At 42.1% G+C, this 27,575-nt stretch overlaps 1 long non-coding RNA gene across 1 annotated transcript; it reads right to left on the bottom strand.

Annotated features, from left to right (window-relative positions):
- Positions 1-416: 416 nt before the first annotated feature.
- On the bottom strand, positions 417-2,675 carry LOC128783880 (uncharacterized). Its single transcript, XR_008429256.1, has 3 exons — positions 2,627-2,675; positions 1,909-1,960; positions 417-534 (listed from the first exon to the last, which is right to left on the bottom strand). It is a non-coding gene; the product is annotated as an uncharacterized LOC128783880 (long non-coding RNA).
- Between the last annotated feature and the right edge of the window lie 24,900 nt (positions 2,676-27,575).

Genomic DNA, 27,575 nt, shown 5'->3' with positions numbered 1-27,575 from the left:
ATCATTTTACATTTTAGAAGTGTCAAAAATGGCTCTTGGGGCTAATGTATCTAAGAGAATACTTGGTTAGTTCAGTCTCTGTCTCACATGTTAGTGATTGACTATTAAACCAATTCATGAATCTTCTCACCTTACAGGAGGTTTTAGAACTTTTCCATAAAAGAAGACAATATAGTTTCAGACTACTGAAATCTATGAAAGCCCAAGAAAAATATCCTTCTGTGCTACGGTGGAATCAATCACTCCAGATAATTTTAAATAATCTTGACTTTTCTCTCATTGCTTCAGGCTTTAGAGACATTGTTAAGACAGAAAACAGAGCAATCTCATCATTAGATTCAGCAGCCACCTGCAATTAGATACAGCAAGATAAAATTACATTACTGGAGAGAAAAGATCTACTTACAATGCTTCCACATAGACATCTGAACTATTTATCTTCTTCTGTACACCTGGTGTATTCTGTCTATAATTTTTATCACGAGACAAATGAATCTGAATGAGCTGGGTCAGGATGACCACATTCTTGGAATCCTGTTGAAAAGAGGTATTATTAGGAGATGAAGTGAATAATGTGAACGATTCAGAAGAATGGCAATGGAATACAAAACTTTTTATCTTTTAAAAATTTTTGTGCCAGATTAGTTCACTCAAGATCATCCAGGACATGGTATTTTTTCTGTGAGAGGCCAATATCTGGGCAAAATATGAGAAATTATATAAATTTGTCCTGTAATCCATAATAGATAGAACTTATTTCAAAAGCATGGTGCTAATGAAGCACCATTAGACATTCAGTGGTAGTAAGTGCCTTGGCTCTGTGGCTGCAATTAACTCACATGAGATGTATTAATAGATCCTACGTGTCTCTAGCTCCCCAATACTCACTGATACATCCACATACATGCACAGCCTGCTGCCCATCCCCAGATTTGGCTATATGCCGGTGAAGCTTCTCACTCTTTCCAGATTTATCTAGGCTAAACAAGCTAATTACCTGCAAACATTACCATCTCATACCCATTCCTCTTCCCAGCTCTTCTAATATATGCAAGTGGCATCTACCATGCTCTTACATAACTAAAAGTCAGCCCGAAGTACTGTGGCCAAAACTAATTTTAATTTCAACAACTTAATTAGATGACTGTGCAGTGTAAATGAACATCCTTCTCTGGTTCTTGGTGGAGAGTTATCCACATAAAACCACATCATTATAATGTATAGGTATGAATTCAAGGTCAGATACCATGACACAGAGTCTTATTATGGTCACTGCTTGAAGACATTGTTAGAAATTGTTATCACTGCTGCACCTATTCTGTGACTACTTAGAAGATTTTACCTTCAAGGGCACTTTCTAACCTACAATAAATTCACCTGAGCAGCTCCTTCTGGTCACCTGAGTAACTACTTCTTTTGAGAGTAGTATTTGTACCAGTCCTGCTGGATTATCTTTTGTGAGATCTCCACTAACTACAGTAAAATGATCAGGCTTCAGCAGCAGGACCAGGAAGAGAATCCCAGATTCATAAATGTTTCTGGCACTACACAGCCAGATTTTCAAGTTAACAGCAGGAACATCTGCATACAGATAGTGCAAATTATTAAAGATGTGCTGATTATTTGGTGTGAATTCCCACTGGCTGAAAACATAGACACAGGGTGGAGGTGAATGTTTACCACTGGGGCAGCAAACTGATACTGACTGACAGCAGAAAAATAAGAGGATTTCTTTGAACAGCTGTTTCTTAAAATGAATCTCATGAAAAACACACAGATCTGGTTAAATCTTTGTAGAATTAGACAAAAGGATTGTCAAATAGCGATTTTCAACCTTAGCTGGCTTATTTCCTCAATTGCCTTGGGAAGAGTGTCAGTGTGCAAAGTGACATGTACAGGCATACTTACTCTTCCTCTCTCTTCCAGAGGTATTCTTAGCAAGCACCTGCTGCCACTGCTCCTGCCATTGAGAAACAAGGCTCATTTCAGACTGGGCTTTTCCTCCTTATAAATGCAGTCATACAACAGCATAAATTCAGCAGCTGTGTAACAATTCATTGTATTTGACAACAGCTGGAGGAGAAAGAGCATCTAAAAGGACAAACCACCAAACATTCCATCTTCCTAAATGTAACAGGTGAACACACTGTAAATGGAGTTGGTGAAGTTGGAGCAGACCAGCTTGTATATCTGAGAGCACAGTTTTTACTGCACCACTGATCACAGCTGAACAAGTTTCTCTTAAGCCCTCCTTCAATGTTTTAATTCCATGCTTTCCTACAGGGAGACTGACTAAGAAGTAAGCATAAATTTCATGCCAAAATGTCTCTATCTAGCTTCAAATCAGAGTCATGGGAAAAACTTACACTGGCTTCAGCAGAGTTTGCTCAAGCCCTTCATCTATCCTAACGTACTGCTGATAGCTTTTTGTGTCCCTAAACGACCCAGATGTCCCAGATGATAGCACATGAACAGTGTACCATATTAATCATAGCATGGAGCAATAACTTGATTGTTCCTAAACTATTTGGAGCTAGTAACTAGGAATACAGAGATAAGCACAGCACACGATACTTTCACAAGGGTGTAAGGCAGCTTCATGAACTAGTGGATACTGACCCCTCACCTTCAGGCCCTGTTGAAAATTCCACAGCCTGTGAAGCCCAGTCTGATCCCCTTTGCTCTCAGAACCAGATATTGCTCTTCTGACGTCAGTGCAGAACTATGGAATAGCTCAAGCAGAAAAATAATTAATATTATATATTTTCTCAATTGCATGTTCTTATGCAGCAGTAAATGAAAGCTTGAAGGGCTTCAGTTTAGTGAAAAGGGAGCAAGATGACTGAAACTTATTGTAAGGTCAGAGCATGCAGACAGGCTGGTACTCCCAGCAGCAAATGGTAGCTTCTTCCCAAGCTACCCTGCAGTAACATCTGCATGTGTCTAGATACAGGGAAGGAAATGGTCTTCCATCATTACTATTTCAGAACAATAGAAGTAACAAGACACAACTACTATTCAATTACATTTACTATTTTATAACACTGTGTAAGATAAAAGTTCCACACCCCCCACTTCCCTAATATAATATTTAAAATTGAGGTTTTGTGAATCAGATTACCTTAAATTCAGTTTTCAAATCCATATTAACCCTGCCCACCAGGGCTAGTCAGACAGCAGAATGTGCCAGACTATAATTCTGGCAAATAATTTGGTGGAATAGTTTTGTCTTACCTTTCACTTTAGGAATACACACACAAAAGCCAATGGGAACACAAAAGCAGAACTCAAAGGAGAATTCTCTAATACAACTGTTTGAAAAACTTGGTTTATATCACTGATTAACTCATTTTTTACAAGCCCAGTTCCAGTTCTTTCCATCAAATATATCTACCTTTAGGTATTCAGTGCATAACTGCTTCCCCATAACAGCATGCAGTTCTAGCAGTCTTACAGTTCTAGCAGTCTAGCAGTTCTTACTCCTCTGTGTTTTAATCACTTAGCCATCACTGGGATCTTTAATATAGAACACTGTGGTTTTAAGGATGTCTCAGTCACATTGTAGTTACAGTGCAAGCGTGCTCTGAGGTTGAACAGCACAGTCACGAACCCTCCCCACTCCTCTGCTGGGCTGGAAAATGCGCTACCAAAATCCGTGCTACTTATTGCCCTGAAACTGTCCTGGAGTTCCACCTCCACCAATATCTTGTAACTAAAAATGGAGCTCTCGCCTCACCCCGAAGAGGTCACTAATTAAAATCAGTATTTTTAGACTCTAGGTATACTCAGATACACTGCAATTGATACTATAAATATTTTGGGGTTTTATTTTCTTATACAATTAGTCTCTAGAAAAAGAACAGAAATTTCACCTTCACTGTAATGACAGCCCAACTTAGGAAAATATATACTGGATATAAAACACAGGAAAGAATAAATCAAAAGGCATTCAATGACTTCAGTAGTTAGCTTTTTAACTACATTAGTGGGTGATGGCAGAAACAACAAACAACTGCAAAGCAGCAACTGAACAGCCAAATTTACTGCATCAGCTCCAACTACATTTTAAAGATAATTTTATTTTCCCACTTTTCACCTTCCCTTTTTATTTTCCCTCCAAGCGAAGAAGGCATTTGTTGCAATTTCAACCAAGGCTAGACAGAAACTTCAGGGAAGAGAAGATGAGAGTATTTGCAATTTCATCAAGTTCCTAATAGCTCAAGTGAGAAACATATCTATAACTCTAGTGCTCTGGGTTTTCTCATAGACAGAGACATCAGGGGAAATTTCCTGTTCTCTGCACAACACTTTCTCACCACCACTTCAACATGTCCTGATGTTGTGTATCAGGTATGCCAAGTACAGAAGGCACACGTGAGTTATCTTCTGGCTTGGAAAGGAACCTGAAAGGACTACAGAAGGCTACAAAAATGCTGAAATGCTGGAAATCAGTGGAAGAGGAAAATCCCACTACTTCACCATTTCTAAGACTCATAGCTTAACATGGCAAATGGGAAAATGTTTTCTTAGCTACGCTGTTCAATACATTGCTTGCATTACTGGCTGACACAGCTGTATGATACCCAGACATTTTCTTGGTTCTGATCTACTCACTTCCATAAGACTTCTTACAGAAAAAGGCTACAGCTGTTAAAAGTTTTCATAGATGGATGATGGAGAGACTTAGATCAGTTGACAGCTAAGAACTGAATACAGGTCTTTGAAACCTCAACTAATGCTTAGATTATTGTACCCTCCTTCCCTTTCCATCCATAGAGTCCAGGCAACAAATATCCACTCTGACACAGAGTAGCCCAAGTAATGAAGCACAATTTTGATCTGTGTACTTCTGCTCTTTTTATTGTCCTAAACTCATCAAATATCAAAATAAACTTGAGTAAGATGGGTTCACTGGGTGGACAATATGAATGCAAAATATTTGACACAGGAAGTAATTTTCTGCAATGGACCTTGTTTGTAAGCATTGCATTCAGTGAGGTTTTGTGTTCCCTCCAGGAAGGTGACCTGCTCCCTAAAGAAAAAAGATGTAGTAAAGAGAACTAAAGAAGAAAATACTTTGAAATTCACAATAATCAATTAAGATGCCCTTGACAGCTATTCTAAGCAGCAGGAAGTGCATTTTGTTTCACTGTACTTTTGCAGAGAAGATAGGTGCTTTTATAGGGAAGAATGCATAAATATTTCAGATGATAAGCTGCTTATGTTGTAGACTTCAATTTTCCTAGTGCAAGCAAGAAAGCTGCTCTCAACCTTTAGCTTTTGTCTGTCATTCAGAAATATGTAAGCCCTGGACAGGAGCAGGTCTGGTCTCATTACAGGGAAGAAACTGAGACAGAGTTGCTGGAGTCAAACACAGCAATTTGCTGTGGGAGAGTTAAGCTGAATTTCTTTTCCTGTACGTAGGTTACTGAACTACACAGGTCTTTGTTATTCTATATAAAACTAGAATAATGTACAGTTATCTGCACTCAGACTAATACATAACATTGTTTTTAAATTACATGGGCTAGAAAAGAGATTTGGATAAATTTAGTAGCCTTACTGTATACTGGTTATAACTTTACTAAGGTATTATAGGTTTAACAGAGACAAAGTTTAGTGACTATTTAGTGAGTTCATGTAATTGTAGGTTCTATGAAAGGTGAAGAGACATCATGGTAAAGCAACACTGAAACTCTTTAACTCTTTGTTCACCAGACAGGGAAATTGGCAGTCAGGCAGCCAAAGCTTCCCTTTCAGAATACCTGTGTCTGAATAATAGTTGAATTATCTATTTGGAGAGCTCTATCCCATCTACTTACCCGATCTTTTGCCCCTCCTCTGCTAGGTCCTTGGCAGACACTATTTTGGGACACTATTTTTTTGCCAGGGCAGCCATCTCTGTGACATCTATTTGTAGAAGACATCCTCCTCTGCACTCCTAGAAGTGGGTGCAGGTGCTGATGAGGAAGTCTCTTGCTTTCATTGCTGCCTAGAAAAATGTTTTCTGAATTCTATTTGGAATTAGGCAAATGAAATAAATTCTGACTAATCTAGGAATATGCTGCTACTCATACTACACTACCAATTTCCACTCCACTGGAGTGGAGCGATGTTGGAACCCAAGGTGTCCCTCAGACACTCTTGGATGTTCCGGGGCCGGGTCAGAAGCATCTGAGACCATGGCAGGGAGCCGGAAACCCCTGTAGTTTTGAATTTGATCCATAGAAAAATTTACCAACCTTGCAAGAAGAACAAGAAATCACAAAAGTTTAGATATTATAATAAAAGTAGTCACAAAGTAAAAAGAAAGATTTTGAGTACTGTACGGGGGGGGTTAGACCTTGTACAGAGGGGTCTGAGTTTTATACATAGGAGTCAGAAGTTCTAAGATAGAGAGATTTAGACGTACCCTGTCCTCCTTCTTTCTCCTTCCTATCCTCCATGTACTTAGTGATATTAACACTCACAGATTAGTTTAGAGTAGAAAGTCACTGTTCAATATAAGTGATAAGCATTAAAGAAAGATTATAAACATTTAATACGTAATGTGTGATATAAAAGATAGCACCAGCCCTTGAGCAAGAGGAAACAGACAAAGAGACAGAGACAGAGACAGAGACAGAGACAGAGACAAAAACAGAGACAGAAATAGAGACGGAGAAAAAGAGAGACAGAAAGAGATGCAAAGGGAGAAGAACTCAGAGAAAATGTCAGGGAGTGTGTGTGCTTTGAGATAACATACAATAAACTACCTTGAGACCAGACGACTGAAGACTACTGAGTCTTTCTTTGAAGGCCCGGGTTAGAAGAGAGACTTTACCATCTCCCAGGGACACCCCAATCTGGAGGTGAGCCCCATCAGAGCTCAAGTCCAAGTCCAGATATGTATGTACAGAAAGGTACTATACACATGTATATAATCAGCCCATCTAGCCCCATAAAAGTTGTGTTGCTTCAGAAGATCTGAGAAAATCCAGAATCATTAATGTTTGCTTGGGAAGTTAGGGGACTTGAGCAAAAATTCTAAGTTTATCTAAGTAACTTTGAACCTGAAATCCACTCCCGTGTGAATTACCGAAGCTATGATATATATATTGTTGCCAATAAAGAATTCCACAGCCATGTCTGCTGAGCAACTAGAAGAAAAAAGAAAATGATCCTTCCTTCAGGACAGTTTCCTCTAGCTGCTTAGAGCTAGCAGGTGTGGCAGAAGCCAGTAAAAAGTACATAACCAGTGTATTACAGTCTCAAATCTATTCTTAGTCTAGGATATAAATTTCATCTCCTAATGACTATAATGCAGCCTTTTGGAGCTAGTTGGTATGATAAACATATTCTGCTTAAGTAGTTCCAAGCCACTGTTTTCTTCTACAGGCATAACTATTTCAGTTGGAAGTGTGCTCTCTCTTTTCCCTGCCCCACCACATACTGAAATGGTTGTATTGGCATCACACACCTTTATACAAATATAATCTTCATTCACAGTGGAGATCACAGAGCTTTAACTCCAGGATATTTAAAGCCTCTGCAATTTCTCTGTGTAGACAAACCACATAATTTCCAACACTTGGAGATTCATCCATCAGAGTTCTTGCGATTTGTCTTGTCACAGTGTTGGAGAGCTTCCCAAAACTTGCTGTCATGAAATATTGTCTCAATATGCAGGATCCTCTCCTACAGTCCCACTTCAGAAAAGCAGGCAGAAGTTACACACAGGTGTCACTGGCCTTCAAAGCCTACAGCCCTTTTGCTTCTCTTCCACGTAGCTGACCTTTACCTGTACTTGCTCCAGCTATTCTCTCCCTCTCTTCTTTCACTGAGGAGTTTGCTCTGCTCAGTCTGATGTTCCTAGGTCATAACCCATGTCTTAATATCCATCTCTGTGTGTCTTGTGCAAGTTAAATGGCAGAAATAAAAGGCTTCACTCTTAAAAATTCTTCTTAGCAAAAAAAGATCCAACACTCAGCCCTTCCATGACCCTCTTACAGGTTTGTGTCTTCTCTGTCATGAGAAGCTGGAATGCATTGCATCAGGCTTCAAAGATCAGACTGCTTGTGGAAGATGCTAAAATATCCTCTCAGCAGGGAGAGAATTACCCTAATTTGTAGTGCTATCCATTATTTTGGAACAGACACTGAATTCAGTTCCAATAGCTCAAAACTGCTCCCACAAGCTCTGATTCCTTAATCCTGGCCCTACAAGTGGCACTTTTCCTGCCTCCATGTACTGAGGAATCCTTTCCACAGCTTCAAGGAGGAGCTTGGCTGGGACAAATGCTGAAAGCAGGTCAGTAACCTGGGATGAGCTCAGAAGCATCTGCTCCTGCCAGCTCTTCGGAACCATGTGGATGATGCGTAAACCACAGCCACCTCACCCCACAGCAGCCAGACGAGCAACACTTTGTGTTGCTCCTTCAGTTTTCAGCTGGGACTTAGCTTATGAACCTTCCCTACTTAATTGCTACAAGATGACAGCAAATACAACAAGGATAGTGTGAGCTGAACAATTCCAAAGGCAGGAAACACCTCTGTGCATCATCTCAGATGATTACAGAAAAGATCTAGAAATTTAAAAAACCCCTTTTCTTGATTCCTGGTATAAAACTAACAATTCTATTGTTTCTCTTTTTTCTTTTTTTTTTTTTTCTGTGTGAAACTAATTGCTCTTATCAGGTTCTCCTTGAAATGCTTAACCTCCTTATCTGGTTTTGTCAGACCCAGACCCAAAAAAATGCATACAAACTCAACATGATGTAGACTGTGTTGTAGAGCCCAACCTAATGAAAAGTTTCTTTAGCTCTTCTGGCTAAAGAAAGAGGCATCCCCATAAGAGCAGAAGTATGATGTGCCCCAATAGAAGTGTGAGCACAGAGGTGCACTGGGGCCTCAAGGCCTTCAGAGTCAGAAAATCACATGTGCTGCCTGCTATAATAAAGAACACCTCTTGAAAATAGAGCCATGAAAATATGAGCCAAGGGTTTATTGTGTGTCACAACAGCCTCCAGAAATGCTCTGTGAAGATGTTCCACAGGACACTGTATCAGGCTCTGAGGACAGTACTGATTGACCCTCCACTGGGCACTTTGGCTTCAGCCAACAAGCCACACTTGGGGAAAGCACCGTCTTTGGGATGTAATAAAGGCACTGATTTCAAAACTAGAAACCTAACAGCTGTAGAACTAATTGCAGGCATAGCACAAACTGCTTAGGAGTCTAATTTTACATGTAAATAGCAATTACGCTCTTAGATCATTTGGGTTAGAAAATTTCACAGTGGACCATCTGGAGCATGCAGGAGCAGTAGTCCTGGCTACACACCACAGACTTTTTTGTTCTCCTGTAGAAACTCAGCTGCCTGGGAGCAGGATGTCTCTTGCTGCTCTGTAAGGAGCAGCTGCCCATGACCCCGCATTTCAGTGATGACCTCACGCTGGCTCTGTTCTGGTCATTTCTAGGGGACCATTCCCATTTTACCACATTGTAGAAATGAGAATCTGTCTCACTGAGATGAATGTATGAGAACTTGCAACTATGAGAGGATGCCACCATGTCCTGCCCCCTTCATCTCCTATGCCTGAGAGACAAGCCCTAAAGATGAGTATCTGCCAAAGAGCCTCCACCTCACATCATGTACCATAATAAAAAATACCAGTGCTGCCAAATTAACAACAATGATCATCAAAAAACTATCTTGGTAGTGTCTAATAATAAGCTTTTTAGAGGCCTATATATTTTGCCATAGCTGCAACTCTTCAAAAATATAATGCTTTGTTTTGACTTGACTAAGGGTTGGGGTGGGTAGGTGGGTGGTCTGGAATCCTTATGAGCCACTTTAAGTACCTTAGTCACACCAGAAGCTTTGAATTACCGCAGCACCCTCTCTGTTTTTCCTGTTAGCAATGACAGAGCATCAAATTGAAAACAAAAAATAAAAATTTCCAGTTTAATTAGTTACAAACCACTTTTGCATAGCATTGCCCTTTCTAGAGATACTCGGCTTATGAGGTGTTTGCTGCCTGGTATCCAGTCTCTCTGACTAAGTTTTCAGAAATAAATACCTCAGCATGTTTCTTTTAGTTATTCTCTCATTGACTCAAAATAATATTTTAGTTATTTATTCCACTTTTCTGTGCTCCTACTTGTTCATTCTTTTTGAGTTCCACTTGTCAGTATTTGGACAGGCGACCTTAAAGAGAACCCTGCTCAGGTGTTGATCCAATGCTCTCACATGGTATCTTGCAGCCATATACCTCTGAAGATGCTTTCTGACGCTCTGTAAAAGCAACAACAGAGCAGCTCTTTAAAAACCCCCTTTATAGAGTGTCACTATTGAAAATAGTATACCTAAATAAAAATTCCTAGTACTTCCTCCCACCACGAATGTCCTAGCAGCATTTGCTTGACAGTTTTCTATTTCCTGAAGCAATTTGGTCTGTCATGGTGTCACATGGTATGCAACAGCTGCTGTCAACCAAGAAGTAGCTTCAGATACACAGTGGGTGAAGTTTCTTCTGGGCATCCCTGGAATCTCCACATTCTTGCAGTCCTGGAGAGGGTTTCCTGTCCTACAGGATGCAACACTTCCCTTTGATTACTGCAGCCAAACTTTTGCCAGGCAGGTAGGATTTTAAGTCTTCAGAATTGCACAAACACCATTTGGGAATGTTTGAGAACAAAATATGATTTACTTGGGTACAGTACAGCCACATTATTCATGCAAATCCACTGCCAAGGGAGTCTTGTCATAATATACCATCTAATTAGGAAAACAGAAATAAGGAAAAAAGTCTGCCCTTCTCATAACTGGTGGGACATCATAAATCCTGGGTTACAAGAGCTTTGGCCCTACACTGCCGGTCTGCTGATTTCATTATGTCTTCTATCTCTTTACTGAGACTTCTGTATTCCTGCCAAGTGTTGTTTCTGTGTCCTTCTCTCGAGGCTTGGATAACTGCATTCCTCCCTCTTTTTTTGGGTCACCCCAGTGACTCTCTGTGCTGCCAGATCTCAAGTGCACCAAGGTGAGCCAGAAAAACACTAGAAATGCCAAAAGATGGGCCCAAACACAAGCATGGAAATAGTGTGGATGGCTGTAACTTGAGTTAAGCACACACCAAAATGACCATTTAAATCTTTACTCATATCCCCTTTAGGCCACAAATCAGCTTTGCCTCACTGGCAGAGCTTCTTTAATACCATTTTGTTTTCTGATGGTGTTTCTAAGGTTGCAGACAATATGAAATGCAAGAGATGTTGTTATTATTGTGCTGCAGCCTGGGAAGTGTGGAAAGAAGCCACCAGTGTGACCACTTGGTCCTGATTACAACTTGTGTGGATGCTGTCGTGGTGGAGACCGACTGTGGTGCCAGATAGCCTCAGGAATAGCATCCAAGGGGCTTTTGTGTTAAATGCTTTCAATATCAATAATTTTTCATTTCTTTCTTGATAGTGAGTCAAGTCTCCTAGCTGAGCAACAACATCTATTGTTGTTGCCCAGTGGATTTGATTTCTAGTTTTGCAGGTTGCACAGGAGCCAGGATCTAGGTTCCTGGTAGATGTGGAGTATTTGACATGGTGCCTGACCATCTACAAGATACATCTTGTGCATCTTTTGCACAAGCAGGGAAACAACAGAAACCCCGCCTTGGGTATATTGTGGAACAGGAAGGCATCACAGGGAAAACACACACGCACACACACACACACACACACACACCACACACACACACAGAGGACATACTATTTTTGCACCCCTGCTATTCTGGACAGCCCCTCCTATTGATTACATTACCATACACTTCATGTTGCAAGGAAGGAGAAAGCAACAGGTTTCATCATCCTTGTGTTTAGAGGCTGATATGTTTCTATCCAGAGCCAGATGGAAGGGGAACATTTGAGAACCTACATGAAGGATCAGTAATAACACAGCAGTCAACTTGCCCTTGCATCAAGGCCAGCTGAGCTTTCCTCACTGTGTTTGTAAAACTAAGAACGGCTCTGCTGGGCCAAGTGTCCTGGCACATCCATGTCCTAGCTCCATACCTCCACTGCCAGCAGCACTTCGGTCTTGCCCAAGGCTTGTGGCTTGTGACTGCAGCATCAGCAGGAGAATGGGCTGCTGGCAGGTTGCAGGCAGGTGAGGACACACCTGCTGGCTGCTCCTGGGGACTCGGAGGGGACAGACGCCGTGACACTTCCTAGATGCTCTCTAGGTTTGCAGACTGGATTTGTTAGGCACGGCAGACAGAGCCAGGACCCAAGCCACGTGTGTGGTTGTTGTTCTGCAATTGTATTTCCATAATGTGTGGTGTGGCCTGTAATAGCCAGTGGGGTGCTTTTAAAGTGAAAGCTCTTCAGTGTTATTAATGAATTGTGGTAAAAGCAATAGCAACAGGTTGCTAATTTAGTCAAGAAGTGTTTTAAGGTCTGATTGGTTTTGATGCTGCAGTCAAAGATTAATTGGAGTTGGAGACTGTTGCTTGTCTGGAAGGCCAAGTAAAAGACCTGGATGTGTGGAGCAATGTCATTGTGAATTACCAGGGGACTCTCTAGGAGTCAGAGGCAAAGGTGATTCCTGGGCCTGGGCAGCACAATTTCAGACATGTTGTCATGGCATACCACAACATTTTAAGGCTTTTTAAAAGCAGAAGGTGTGCTGATGGAAGTGCCAGAACACATGTGCAATCCCTGTGTGATCCATTCAGACAATGGAATAGATTTATCTATGGAGATTGCCTAATTCTAAGAAGCCCTCAGCTTCACTTCCGTTAGTGAGTTACTTTTGTGAAATTTTTCGCTTGTTTTGGCCACTCTATTTCGAAGTAAACAGCTTTTTGGAAAAAAAAATACACAGAAAGAAAGTAACCTGACAGTTTGTATCACACATTTGCCTAAGTTATCTTAAAATGCTGCAGAAAATTTATTACACAAATGCACTGGCTACCATCACATTTTCCCTTTTCACAAACTCTGAAAAACACAATCTGTTTAAAAATCACAAATTAGGCAACTAGTAATGATGGTATCCACTTAAAACTATTCTTTCAAAATTATTTAATTTTTCTGGCTTTTAAACTTCTAACTTTCATGTTTTAAAGCTCTTCCCAGCAACTGTCAGGGAGAGTTACACTAGCTAAATAAAAAAAAAAGCTGAACTTTGGTTAAGCCCATAACTCTGACATAGAACCTCTGACTACTGAGAAACTTGCAATAAAACATGGAAATCTGATGGTAATTGCCATAGCTCTTGAGGAACCTCAGACACACACACGCACAGAGAATATTCTGAGTAGGAAGAATCAGTGAGTGGCTGGCTTGGGTAAAAGACTGAAGCAAAGACTGAAGCTTCATACTAGATCTAAGCCAGTACCAAGTTCAAACTGGCCTAGAAAAACAACAGGAAGAGCCTTTAAAGCTGTTTCCTGATGAAAGAAGACCTTGTCCTTCTGGGCTTAGCTTGTCCTTCTGGACAGCTCTGTAAAGCTGTCTCATTCCCTAAATCTGCCTTTGCTGTCAGCAAGATATACCTGAAATCACATGGCTTTGTAGGGATTATTCAAATCAGACAAAGGAGTTTAAGGAATTCAAAGCATTGAAAAAATGCCACTCTTTATAAGCGTGTTTGGGAAAACAGTTTGGTTTTAGTTTGCTCTGGTATTCAGGAATCCTAAAGAAGAGAACTGAGACTTAATAATATTTTTTCCCCAATACAGATCAAAAGGTAAGAGGAACGTATAAGATATTCCTCTCCAAGGCCTACCAGGTGGGCCACAGATATAGCTTTCAAGGTGTGATTCAAGGTACACCTGGATCAACAACTACATCTCCACAGGCCACTAAAAATCTGTCTTTTTACCTCCTCTCTATTTTTTTGTCTTTTCCTAACTTCATTAGTTCACCCTATACTCTTAAACCTTCTCATCCCTACTCCTTTTTCCATTCATTTTCTTTACATGATCTTTCTCTGTTGTCCTCCCTCCAGTTTTGCCCTCACAGTTCACCTTATCCCATCCCATAGGACTTATTCTGCTCAAGGTATAGAAGAATTGACCCAGGTTTAGATCCTGAAGCAGGATCTTACAGGGTCACACCTTTAAACTGCGTTTTTCTGGTTCCCCTTCATACAGGGCTTTACCTTCCTGTTGATTTCTGGTGACATCAAGTCCTCCTCAATAGCTGATTTAGCTTGGGATCATATGGCCCAAGAACAGCCTACCAACAGGTGAGTCCTACTGAGGAAACATCCCTTTTCCATGGACACATATTCTCCCTTCATCACCCACCTGATTTCTGAGTGCACTCTGTCTTGAAGAAGTGGTTTCCTTTTTTTAGACACCTCCCTATACAATTATAGGAATTTTATATGTAATTTCCAAAACAGACATTGCTTTGCTGCCATCAACTCCTTTCCAAATACCATTGGGCATTTCGCATTTCTGTGGCCTTCCAAATGATGGCCCATAAGCCCTCTGTAGTGAGGGTTATATAGCTTGATTTAGCTTTTCTCCTCAGGTCTGTGTCAGCAGAACTGAGAGCACATCTCCACATCCTGGGTGAGGTACACAAAGTAGGTTAACTCTGCCTTCAGTTACAATGCAGCATCTGACAGTGAATGTTTAGCACCTGATGTTCATCCATTTGAGGCTGGGGTAGTTATTTGTAGCTCAGAGCAGGGAGTTCACACTCAAGAGACTGTGCCAGCCTTTGGTGAGTCGAAATGCACCAACAGAACAGGACCAGCAAGGAGTTGTCAGAATCAGTGCATTGCCCATGCATTCTCCACTCCACAGGCTCCACTCCTGTTCCTGCTTAGGGATATCATAACAGCACCTAAAGGCTCACCCAGAGTTAAGGGCTAACTGTGCTGGATGACACACAAAAATACAGTTGAGGGAAGTCTGTGGCACAAAAAGTTGAACACTGACACAGTTAGACAAAGGAACAAGAAACCATTATCTTCCCCAGATCAAAACCAGGAACTGAAACAGTAGCTGCAACTTGTCAAGGTCACTCAAGAATTGAGCAACAGAGCTTGGAACAGAAATTTTTATTTCTCTGAGTCACAGCTCAGTGTCTCAGTCACAAGACCATCCTTCACCTCTCGCTCTTTTCCCAAGGGAGGAACATGTCATTCCTATTTTATTACCTAGCAGCAGTCCTAGCTACAGGCAATAGGGTCCTTCTAAGCAAGCAGAGTACCAGCAAGGGTGGAGTCTGAAGCAATAGAGACACATGAGCACTTGCCTCCCTGCTGGAGGCATATGACACAGCTGGTGTGCATCAGAAAGGCTGCCTGATTCCTATAGCACCCTCAGATTTCATGCCCCATAAAGCTGATGGAGACAAGGAGAATTTGCAGCCCGATCCCCCTCAGATTAGGTTTCTGAACATTTCTTTTATGGCATGTGGAGAGAATCTGAAGGAGAGCTCAACAGCACAGATATTTTCCTGGCAAGGGAAGAGCTTTGAAGCTCTCAAGTGGTCCCAGAATAAACTTCATGACTTGGGAATGAACGCTATGTGCTGACAACGTCATCAGTTCATGGCTTTAAAGGCCAGCTTTTCAGGACAGCTTTTCTTGGTGCCCACTGCAGGGCTGTGATCCAGCCAGATTTTCTGGAATGAATGCAAGGGGTTAAATGGGCCACCTCCATGGGATGCTTCTGTGGGCATGCATGCTCATCCTCATGCACACCAAGGGATGGGAGGCACTCACCTGTGAGAAGCAGATGTGAGCTGGAGCTTTCAGGCAGGACCAGTCCTGCTGGTTCCCCTCACAAACCTGAAGTCTTACTGCAAGGGGAATGGAGGGGAAAGGGAATCATTGGGACACAATCTGAGAGAGGAATTGCAGCAAACACAGAGACATGGTGTAGGCTGATATAGCATATCCAGAAAGATTAGGAAAGGCCCTACAAATACCAAAAATAATCACATAAAGAAAAAGCAATAACTCATATTAAATGATTCCATGCAGAAGATGGACAGGGATCTAAATGGGAAGAAGGTAGTGGTCAAATGGATGTTATGGGATGCCTGCTGGCTAAGAAACAGTGTGAAGGATTAAAAAAGGTTCTCTAATGAAAGCAGATGCAGGGACAAAATTCTGGCTTTGTTGAAATCCAAGACAGAAAAAGACTTCAGGGGAGTCCAGGTTTGGCTGGGGAGATTTGCTGTGCTTGTAAGCCTGCAGGCATTGTTTTTGCTCATAGTCACAGCATGGTGCATGTGTGGTTCTGCCATGTACTCAAATGCCATCTAGGCCAGTTTATGAGAAAAACTGCTGGTTAGAAAGTACAAAATTCTAGTTAGACCATACACCCGCTCTTCAAAACCTTTCAAACCTTGGGGGAGTTCTTGGCTTCAGGCAGGAAAGCTGAACAAGCAAAGATTTTCCTGTCCCTCCATGTGAATGCTTTCTTAAATATCTTGAAATAAAGTTGTTTTTCTGCATGAAATTTGGTCCATTCAAGACCAAGTTTCATGACCCTGTAGTGGCAGTTTCACTTCTCATTCCTACCAGATCCCAGGCAGACACTGTGCAGTAGAAGCAATAGTTTGGGAACTATGGCTTGGGGCAGAGTGGCTGGAAAGATGCCTGGTGGAAAAGGATCCAGGGTTCTTGGCTGACAGAGGCTGAACACAAACCAGTGTGTGCCCAGGTGGCCAACGCCACCAGTGGCATCCTGGCCTGTATCAATAATAGTCTGGCCAGCAGAACCAGGGCAGGAATTGTCCCCCTCAACCAGTGTACCCTCCTGATAAGGCTGCAGCTCGAATCCTGCGCTCAGTTTTGGGCTCTTCACTACAAGAAAGACATTGAAGTTCTAGAGAAGAGTGGTGGAACCGGTGAAAGATCTGGACCACAAGTCCTGTAAGGAGCAGCTGAGGGAGCTGGGGTTGTTTAGCCTGGAGAAAAAAGAGGCTTATGTGGGATCTCATCACTCTCTACAACTGCCTGAAGGGAGGTTGTAGCCAGGTGGGGTTCAAACTGTTCTCCCAAGTAACCAGCAATAAGACAAGAGGAAATGGCCTCAAGTTACACCAGGGGAGTTTTAGATTGGATATTAGGAAAAATCTCCTCACCAAAAGGGTTGTCAAGTATTGAAACAGGCTTGCTAGGAAAGTGTTTGAGTCTCCATCTGTGGAGGTATCTAAAATATGTGTAGATGTGGTGTTTAGGGACTTGATTTAGTCTTGTACTTGGCAGTGTGAAGTTAATGGTTGGTCTTGATGAGCCTAAAAGTCTTTTCCAGCCTAAACAATTCTATGATTCTAACTAGTGTCAATCTGCAGAGATTTTCCTGGGCTCAGGACATTTTCTGATACAGAGAGAGAGCAGAAGCAGCCACATAGCAAGGAGTCCCACACAGCTCCTGGCCTTGTCAAATCAGAGCTCCAAGTTCGTGACCATTTTTCCTTCTTACAGAGGGAAGAGGAGTAAAGACATTATTACTGTCTTACATCTGCCCCCAGGTTTAGGAACAAATCAGTAATTTCAATCAAAGCTACAAGCAAAAAGCTGGTGACAGCTGGGTAGGTTTTGTAACTGACATAGCAAAATCTCTGTGGGGTCTCCCCACTGAGATTCTCTTTCACTCTTGCAGGTTCTTCCACCTGGTAGGAAGCAAAGCAGAAGAGCATGACAGAGGAGCTGAGCATGACTACAGACAAATGTGTACAGATGCTGTATTTGCCTTGAGCTGTCACAACCTTTGCTGCAGTTGAGTTCACCACTTTCCCTTCCTTTTTCTCATGCTGTATCCCCATGCTGTAAGGTGATACATGGCCACATCACCACATACTTACTAAAGCCTGTCATGACAGTCAGTCAGAGCCAGTGATTTCCCACAGATACGTTAATCACATGCCAAAGAAAGGGTAGCAGGAACCAGCAACTGGAAACGATTGATGGAGAAGGGGATGTGACAATTAGGCAGCCTGATGACAGAGGCCAAGCAGGAGCACACATGCAGGGAAGAGAGGATTACATGACAGAAACATTGCTTGTGACCACTGGACCACAGGGTTAAACTCTCTTGCTTTTACCATGATGTGATGCCTCAGAGAAGAGGGCATGAGTCCACATCAGTCATTCAGATACCAGGGAAGAAGAACCTCCCTGAACAAAGCAAAAAGGGTGGCAAAGGAGCAGCTGGTATATATGAATTGGCCTTCCCTGTAATTATCTTGCCAATTAAAAAAACAATAACTCTCCAAAGGGTAAGACCGAGGTGTGGTGGTAGAGATAGTGAGATATGAGCCCTCAAGTTTACTGTAGTGCGTGAGAACCTTAGCTGGAAGAGGGAATGGAGAGAAAAGGGAGAGAGTGGGACAGATCTTTGATCCCAGCTTTGTCACAGAGCCTGTGGTGCAAAGCAGGCAGAAAACTGACTGAAAGAATTGCATTGAGGCAGAGTGTAGCAGTGTTCCTCAGCAATTCAGTCTTTATTAAAAAAAAATCAAACCAGACACAGCTCACTGCTTTTCCTTTATAATCAACTAAAAAATAGACTAAAAATTTGTATGTGCCATTATTTTCCCCTCCTGTTTATATAAATTAAATAGCATTTTCTTTCTCCTTCTCCCTTTTCTCATTTCTTGCAAGCAGGAATGTAGGTATGTTTTCTTTTGGTGTGTACTTTCACAGTATTTTGTAGAAAACCTTTAATGTCTTACCAAGCACCTGTCATCTTTGATAACAAGTTCATAAGCACTGACACGAAACACCCAACTTTACGTCTCTTGCTTCTCTTGCTATTTAGAAGCACAAGAGGGGAGAGAACACCTAAATCTCTGGCCACTAAAACAGTGTCCAAGCGAGATACAGCTGTAGCACAGGTAGCATGAACCCTAAACTCCTTTTAATAACATTACCTTTGGATCCATTTTAATCTTTTTGCAGGGTGATGTTAGCTGGATAAAATGTTAGCTCATGTCACCTTGCCCTCACACTTTTCTGAGACAAATATTTACTTTCTTCATCTGAAGATCTGGTTCATTAATATTAATAAATTATCAAAATACATAATGGCACTGACCACATTTATGTGTAATTAAGTAATTTTCCTTGTACACAATTGCTGCAAGTGCACCAAAGTTACATCCATATTAATGGCAACTAACACAAAGATTGTGGAAAGCAAGAATCTGTACCTGGCTCTAAAGTCAGATATAATTTTCACTATATCACAGTTGGTTTTGAGATTCCCTACTTAGAAAGACACGTGTATTATGAGAAAGGTCTCCATTCTCATTACAACTGAAACATATAAAAGTTCTCCTACTTCTGAGAAAAAAAACACAGCTCACCCAAAGGGCTGCAGCAGCATTGACAAACCCCTCCCACACCGCACACAAATTTTGATTCTGAGAACTGCTTTCTTCTCTGACAACTCTTTTTTCTCCTCTGTGCATTGTACCGATGGGAGTTGAATGTGGCTTGTTGGCTCATGTAACCGCATCAGAGGTTTGTGTCCAAACCTCTGTGGTGCCACTGTTAGCCAGATGGTCTGCAGTGGATCACAGATTACACTCACCAGCTGTGCCTAGCATGGGAGGGGTGGCAAACGGTAGACAGCAAATGGAATGCTGCAGAAAAAACACAGAGCAAAAGCTGCTGGCTGAAGAGACCAGGAGGTGGGAATTAATTGTGTGAGTTTTACCCGTGATGAGCAAGCTCTTCCAAATCTGTCATATCAGCTTCTATCCACTGTATAAACCAAAAATTCTACCCAGGGCTCTCCCAAGGCCCTCTTTCCATTTGTACATGTATATTGCTTCAGGTGGAGTCAAAATAACTCATTTTTCTGTGTTCATCCTAGCATCACTGCATTGTTGCTCTGGTGATCTACAACTGTGACAGCCATGAGTGATGGATAGAACAACAGGAAAACCATGGGAAATCAGAAGGCAGAGGCTTGCATCAGGGCATCTCAGCCATGAACTTCAGCTAGCAAGGAGAAGAAGGGAGTGAAGAGGACATGAATGATCTTGAATGAAGCAGACTAAAATGGAAGGGGAAAATGGAACACAGAAGAAAGCAGAGACATTGACTTTATGGTGAGGCAGGGAGTAGTGACTTGGTCGACAATTTTTTTTACTGCAGACTTCCCAAACAGCTCTAGCCAAGTCATCCCACTGGTTTGAACATCAGTTCATCTTCTGTAAAAAGTTTCTGAGATAGGAACAGTGACAAAATGTCATGGGCCATGGTGAATATAAAACAGAATGGCAACCACCTTCTAAGTGATAAAAACCAGGCTGAACAACAACCAGAAAAAAAAAAAGTTTTTATCTGAACATTCTCAACAAAGTCACAGTTCATGGAGGAAAGCAAACAGAAACAGACAGTGAGAGAGTTGAATCCATTTCTGCTTGCCTCCATGATGGAGCTATACCCAATATGTGCAGTTACTATACTTTCAGGAAGCTTTTTTACCTCATTTGGCATCAGCATTGTAGGGCTTATCCCAAGTTGGCAAACATGGTGTTATCTCACGTCCCTCAGCATCAGGGAAGGACATCTTTCTGCTGAAATTGTGTTTTCCTTTGCCTGATGTCATTCTCCTCCCACCAGGTGTTTTCTGTGAATCATTGCTTTGCACCCTAAGTTCCACTGATGTGGCTGAAAGCACAGACTTTAATTTAGGTAAAGTGGAGAAGACCTCTTGGATATGGATGCTGCCAAACTGATTTGTGATTAGGCAAATATAGCCCTGGAAGCCTCTCAGTCACTGAGTGCTATCACAGGAAGCCACAGAACAAAATGTCTTTCATTTGAGTGAAATCTTTTTCAAGTATCTGGCCTCTTTCCTTGCCTCTCCCATTAGAGACTGTTTCTAAACCTGATTGCTCTGATGGTTAGAAGCTTTCTTTTAATTTCTAGAGTAAATTCCTTTATGGTCAGTTTAGACTCAGTTGTACTTGGGATGTCCTTCAGCTGTAATATCTGATTTTTACACTCCAATAGATTTATAGGGAGGAAATCTAGCCACTCCCATCCTTCACTTTCCTGGCTGTAAAAGCCAGTCTTAGTCTCCTTAGTCTATCTACATAGGCTATGAGCCTCCCTGGCCCTGGTCACATGGGCTCACTCTTCACCTGCTCCCATTGAAACTCATCCTTCTAGGAAGTGGGCAACAAGAATTGTGCTCCATTTTTTAGATGAGATCTCTCCTGAGTCCTGCATACCAATAATCACTCTTCCTTCTCTTTCTGGATATGTTGTAGGGTATTATTTGTCTTTACACACTTGCAACATTTTGGAGCTTACAGTCACTGTGCAATGACAGTGTAGTGTATTATTAAGAGCAAGTTTTTGTCATTCTCTGGCATTTCCAGCTATTGACCTACAACAGTGTTGTCTTACAGATGCTGATACATTTCTGCATATTAAAGCTAAGGCACTAGGAAAATCAGCTACTGAATTCCACTCTTCCAAACTGATGCCTTCCCTTTCTGTACAATTTGACTTTGTCTCCTCATCAGTCAGCTCTTTATCTACCTTCTAATTTTTTCATAACTTCTATTTTAGCTATTAATTTAACTTCTGGCACTATGCCAAGTACCTTATTGTAGTCTGGACAGGTAAAATCTCTATCATTTCCCCAATCCAAAATAGTTGTTTTATCAAAGAGAAATATTGAGTTATTCTGGCATGCTCTGCCTTTGACAAACTAATATTGCATTGTTCCTCACTGTTCATTTGCCTCTGTTGTTTTTTTTAATTATTCCCTCCTACAGATTGGCTCTAAAGCTCTAGGCACTGTGGCGGTCAGAAGAATGGGTCTGCATTTCCCTAGATTACACTCTTTTCCTTTTCTTAGAGATTACAGAAGCACTGCATCTGTTATTCTGCAGTCAGACAGTGCCACCACCAACTTGACAGATTAATTAAAAATCCGCCCTGTAAGATTTGCCATTTCATATGCCAGCTATCTCAATATTCTGAGATATTCTGGTCCCTGTGACTGGAGCTGATCAAGATGCTTACGTTCCTGTTTCATCTCAAATACAGTCATTTCCTTTTCTGTACACACAGTGTTTGTTCCATATTCTCCTTTGTCAGAATTACTGAAAATTGGAGCTTTACTAATTTAATTTTTGTTGTCCTTGGGTCACACCTAGGATCCTCTCATTTTTTCCCCAAGCATGTACAGGTCCTTTCCACATCATGTCACAAATTTGTTGTTTCTTTTACCTGCCCTTGCAAGACGTGTCTTAGGCTGGCCTTTAATAATTCTTAATTAACTTTTACTGTTTTAACCCTCCTGCTCCACAGCACACAGCAACCGTTGCAGTGACCTGCTGCTTTCTTCTGGTGCAACCTGTGCTTTCTGAGCTACACCACTCTAAAGGGCCACTGACAGAATCACTTTGGAGCCACTATAAAAGAGATGTCACAGGGATTTGCCTGGGTTTAACACCAACCATGTTCTAAACTATTAAGAATTAAATGTATTCAACAAGTGTGTGAAGATACACCCTAAATCCTTCATTGAGGTTTAAATGACAGCTTTTCTAACAATAGCCCCGTTGCTCTGGGTCAGGAAGAAAGAAGCATTTTTCTTTCCCTGCCTGTTCTACATGTACACTTATTTTGTAGATTGTGTCTTTTGTATTTTTAGAAGTGAATGTTGCTAAGGCAACCAAACTAGCTGAACATTTTGTTTCCCTAAGAACAATACATGTTTAAATATTCAGGCAATTTTCCATTGTTCAGCAGAAATGGTGAGATCAGATTATCCAGACCAGATGAGGGGAGTTTAGGTTGGCCTTCTCTTACATGTAAAAGCCTTCAGTGTGCTGACAGCCATCCAACAGCTCTGTCCAAGGAGCAGCAATACACAGCAGACACATAGACTACCCCCATTAATGGGGGAAATGTTTTCATTTATTTCCTTCTATTACACTCCCCACAATAAATTAAAGCATGTGTATGTTTCCAGGTAGAGGAGTTACACTCAGCCCTGTGTTGATGCTGACACAGCCTGCTCCTGCTCTGAAAGCACAGCATCAGATAACAATAGCATCCTACAGATCAGAAGGGACAAAGAAAATATCTATCCACTTTATCACATCCTCCCCTCTTCCCAAATACATGACTTTCGGGCACATTTCAAACATCTGGAAAAGATTTACACTGCAATATTGCAGCTGCTTGCTGATACGCCCAAAACTGGGCTGGTGATGGGATCCTGCACATGACTCCCACCTGTACACAGCTCACCAGCCTGGCTGGCTGGCTGACTTTGCACCAGAGCAGATTCCAAAGGGGCTGGCACAGCCCATCCCACTGGTTGATCTGTGATGGCAGGAACTCCCACATTGTAAGTGGTGTTGAGCAAAGTGCAGTGCTCATGCCCTGCCAGAAAACCACGCACTGAGACTGAGATACCTTGCAGTCGGCTTCTGACGTGAATATTTTCTAGGGTGATCTTAATTAAATGTGCTTAGTTTCACTTTTCCCTCTGGCATTGTGAGATGGCTAAAACTATAAAAACCTGAAGAAAATATGATGCTGGCTTAAAAATGTTTTTCAAAGCCATGCCAAGTACTATTATAATGATGAAAACACCAGGAAGGGAGGGGGGAAGAGAAGAAATAAAAGAGATTGAAAGTGTGAGAAGCAGTCAGCATGAGACACTGTAAAAGGCATAGAGATACAAAACCCATGGCACAGTCAAGAAAGGGGATGATCCAGAAGCAGGGAGCAGCCTGATTCTAGAGGATGGAAGGTGCAGAGGAGAGTCACAGTGGGAAGTTAAGTGAAGAATGCAGGACTGAAGCTGTCAGTGACAGCAGAGATGCTGCACAGTGGAGCAGGCACTCCTCCACTGAGTTACACACAGCACACGCCTGACTGACGAGTGTTACTACGAGATGGAGCTACTGATCCTTTCCAATATCTAGCTCTGGAAATGTGCTACTCCCTCTCCCTTCTAAATATCTTTCCAGGAGACAGGAGCAATAGAGAATTAACACTGGATTGCAAATCATCCATCTGAAAAGAGAACTTAAGAAACCACTTGTTTTTCATAATTTGGTAGTTTCTTTGTGCATATTTATGCTCTTCTCTTTATCTTTTTAAAAGTGAAGCACATCACCCATAGCATCCATGCACGTTGGCCTAATAACTAATCAGTGCAAAGAGGGTTATGCTGTTGAAAGAGCTATGGGAAAGTTGTCTGGTTAATCAAGGCCAGATCCAAGCACACCAAACAGTAAGAGAAGTGTCCTGGGACTGCCAAAGATACTGGGTTGAAATGGCAGTGTTAGTTTTCAGGAAACTAGCTGGTTCCTAGAATGGTGGACAGCTAGGGAAAGTCTGAATAACTGAATAACCCATGAATCCTGGGTTAGCTTGAAATCCATGGGTGCTATCAAAGAGCCATATAAGTCATAGAACTCCTAGCCCTAAGACAAGCTAGTCTGTTTGGCTGTTTTCCAGCCCCATCATTTTTCCTGAAAGACAAGAATAAAAAGACAAAAAGAATTATGAAGACAAGATTAGATGTGGCCCGGGATGGATACATAAGCTGCACTAAGGGAAATTTAGATGGGATGTTAGGAAAAAGTTTTTTACTGAAAGAGTAATAAAGTAGTGGAATCGCCTGCCTGGGAGGTGGTGGAGTCACCATCCCTGGATGTGTTTAAAAAAAGATTGGATGTGGCACTCAGTGCCATGGTTAATTGAGGTGTTAGGGCATGGGTTGGACTTGATGATCTTGAAGGTCTCTTCCAACCTAGTGATTCTGTGATTCTGTGATATCACATCATGTGCAATTAAACTGCTGCCAAAAGCATAGTTTGGGATGATTTCCTTTGTGTTTCTCATTTACAGCCCTCACTCTCCCTGACTGTCTACCTGACTATCTCCTCAAGCCCAGGACCTGGCCAGGCTGGAAGACCAGCAAGAAGATCAAAGTCCAAAATAGGGCTCATGGCTGAGCTAGCTCTTTAGTCAGAGACAAGGGTCTAGCAGATGCTTAGGACTCGGCAAATAAAAAGATGGAACTTTTGGCAGAATGGCAGGGAAAGGGTCTAGGAATGGGGCAGATTGGTGCACCCTAGGCTCACAGTTGGAGAAGTTGGTGGGAGTCATGATCCTTCACACTGCAGTACATCTGACTGCAGAAAAAGGTGATAGTTTCAACTTTTGCCCATGGTCTACTGAAAATTTGGTGCAATCAGGGCATGGAGCACCCGAGCTTAGCATTCTCCTGGGGCAGCCAATTGTAGGGAGTGATGGAGAGGGAAAAAGAAGTGGACATTACAGCCTGGAGTGCACTGGGAAAGGATAGCAAAAGGACAAGGAGCAGAGGGGAAATACAAGGTGTACTTGCTCTCAGTGCAGTCTATTCTTGGAGCATCAGCAAGCAACAAATTCTTTGTTTCATCCCTATGGATTCGTTAAATGTCAGTGTCTTTGTCCCTGACAGGTGTTACCTATAAATAATTCTGTCACCCAACTACATCATGTGCCACAAAAGGGAAGACCGAGCTGAACAGGACCAAAACCCAGAAGGGATCACTTTAATTTAAGAAAGAGCACCTACTATGTAAATAATCAACTACTTGCTCACCACAGACACCCTAAGGAGAAAGAAAGGGGAAGGTCTCACAGCAGTTGGAGCAGAGCCAACACAATGGTGCACCCACAGTGCCAGCTGTGCCAGTACTCATCTGCAGTGAGTCTTCCTGGGGCAAGAGCAAGAAGCCCAGGGATGTTGCTGCACAGTTCATTGTACGCTTCCCAGAACCTGGCCTAAGCCAGGATTAGTTTCAAGACCTGGCACTGTCAGTGATATTACTCATAACACTTTGAGAAAATCACTTGCCCTCCATCTGTCTCAGTTTCTTCACCTGTGAAACAAAACCTGAGAGTGGCTTTGCAATGCATGACTGCTTTTCTGGCTCTGGCTTCTCTGCCTGCTCTACAGCTGCAGCACGGCAGTCTGCAGGTGGGTCTGCTTTCTGTAACCTTAAGGGAGGCAGCTTTTGCTGTAAGAGACCATGGCTGTATGAACATATGAGCAGAGCAGTCAGTACTGCTGTTATTGTTACAGACAGCAGTAGTGGCTGATACAGCTTCTCTGAAAATATGATTATGGCCCAGAGAAGGCAGCTGGTGCAGATATGGAAGCCATGCACACCTGCCACTTTCAAATCCTATTTGTATTCATAAATGTGAACTCACTGCAAGGTGATTTACTCCTACCTTTCACTTAGCCAGGTAAAATACCCGCTCTAAACATCCCATAAAAATATCTGCATAGCTCTTTTGTGATCACTCCCCAGTGTAGGCACCCCCTGATGAGGCTCTGTGGCCTCTGCACACATTGTGAGTGCTCCATCTAATCTGGGAGAATAACCTCTGTCACACACAGCAGAAACGATACTCTGCATAAAGGAGCAACCAGAAACTGCATTGAGGACAGCTACTGCTCTGCATAGAACAGTGAGCCTCTCAAATGATTTTTATTATCAGTTTTCTGAGGACAGCAGCTTTATATTCAGTTGATGTAAGAAACACAGCTGTGGGCTTAGGGGGTTGTATGGATGAGATTACTTTCTCTTTTTTTACACACCTGGTCTGCCAGCTAGCTACTGTTCTTATTAAGCATTTAGGGAACAGAGGGGAGGGGACCAGGAGGAAAGGGGATAAAACAGCAAAGATGAAAGCAGATGCTCGTGTTAGTCTCATGAAGTAGCTGATCAGATTTTCTTTCTGTCGGAACCCAAGGTGTCCCTCAGACACTCTTGGATGTTCCGGGTCCAAGTCAGAAGCATCTGAGACCCTGGCAGGCAGCCGGAAACCCCTGTGGCTTTGAATCTGATCCATGGAACAATTTACCAACCTTGCAGGAAGAACAAGAAATCACAAAAGTTTAGATATTATAATAGAAGTAGTCACAAAGTGAAAGGAAGGATTTTTGAGTGCTGTACAGGGGGATTTTAGGCCTTGTACAGAGGGGTCTGAGTTTTGTACATGGGTGTCAGAAGTTCTAAGATGGAGGGATTTGGGCGTGCCCTGTCCTCCTTCTTTCTCCTTCCTATCCTCCATGTACTTGGTGATGTTGGCACTCACAGATTGGTTTAGAGTAGAAAGTCACTGTTCAACATAGGTGATAGGCACTGGGGAAAAACTATAAACATTTAATACGTAATGTGTGATATAAAAGATGGCACCAGCCCTTGGGCGGGAGAGACGAAGAGAGACGGAGACAGAGACAGAGACAGAGACAGAGACAGAGACAGAGAGACAGAGACAGACAGAGACGGAGAGAGACGTAGAGGGAGAAGGAGTCAGAGAGAATGTCAGGGAGTGTGTGTGCCTTGAGATAACATGCAATAAACTACCTTAAGACTGGACGACTGAAGACTACTGAGTCTTTCTTTGAAGGCCCGGGTTGGAGGAGAGACTTTACCACCTCCCAGGGTCACCCCAATCTGGGGATGAGCCTCGTCATCTTTCTACACAGCAACTTGAATTTTGCCATGCAAAAGGAAGAAATTTAAAATAAACTTGTGACCCTCTTGTTCTCACCAACAGAGCAAGCTATCTGCAAA

The sequence above is a fragment of the Vidua chalybeata genome, chromosome 2 (assembly GCF_026979565.1).
Source record: "Vidua chalybeata isolate OUT-0048 chromosome 2, bVidCha1 merged haplotype, whole genome shotgun sequence".
Taxonomy (NCBI): Eukaryota; Metazoa; Chordata; class Aves; order Passeriformes; family Viduidae; genus Vidua; species Vidua chalybeata.
The sequence above is the reverse complement of the archived record's forward strand: the minus strand, read 5'-3'. Positions and strand labels throughout refer to the sequence as shown.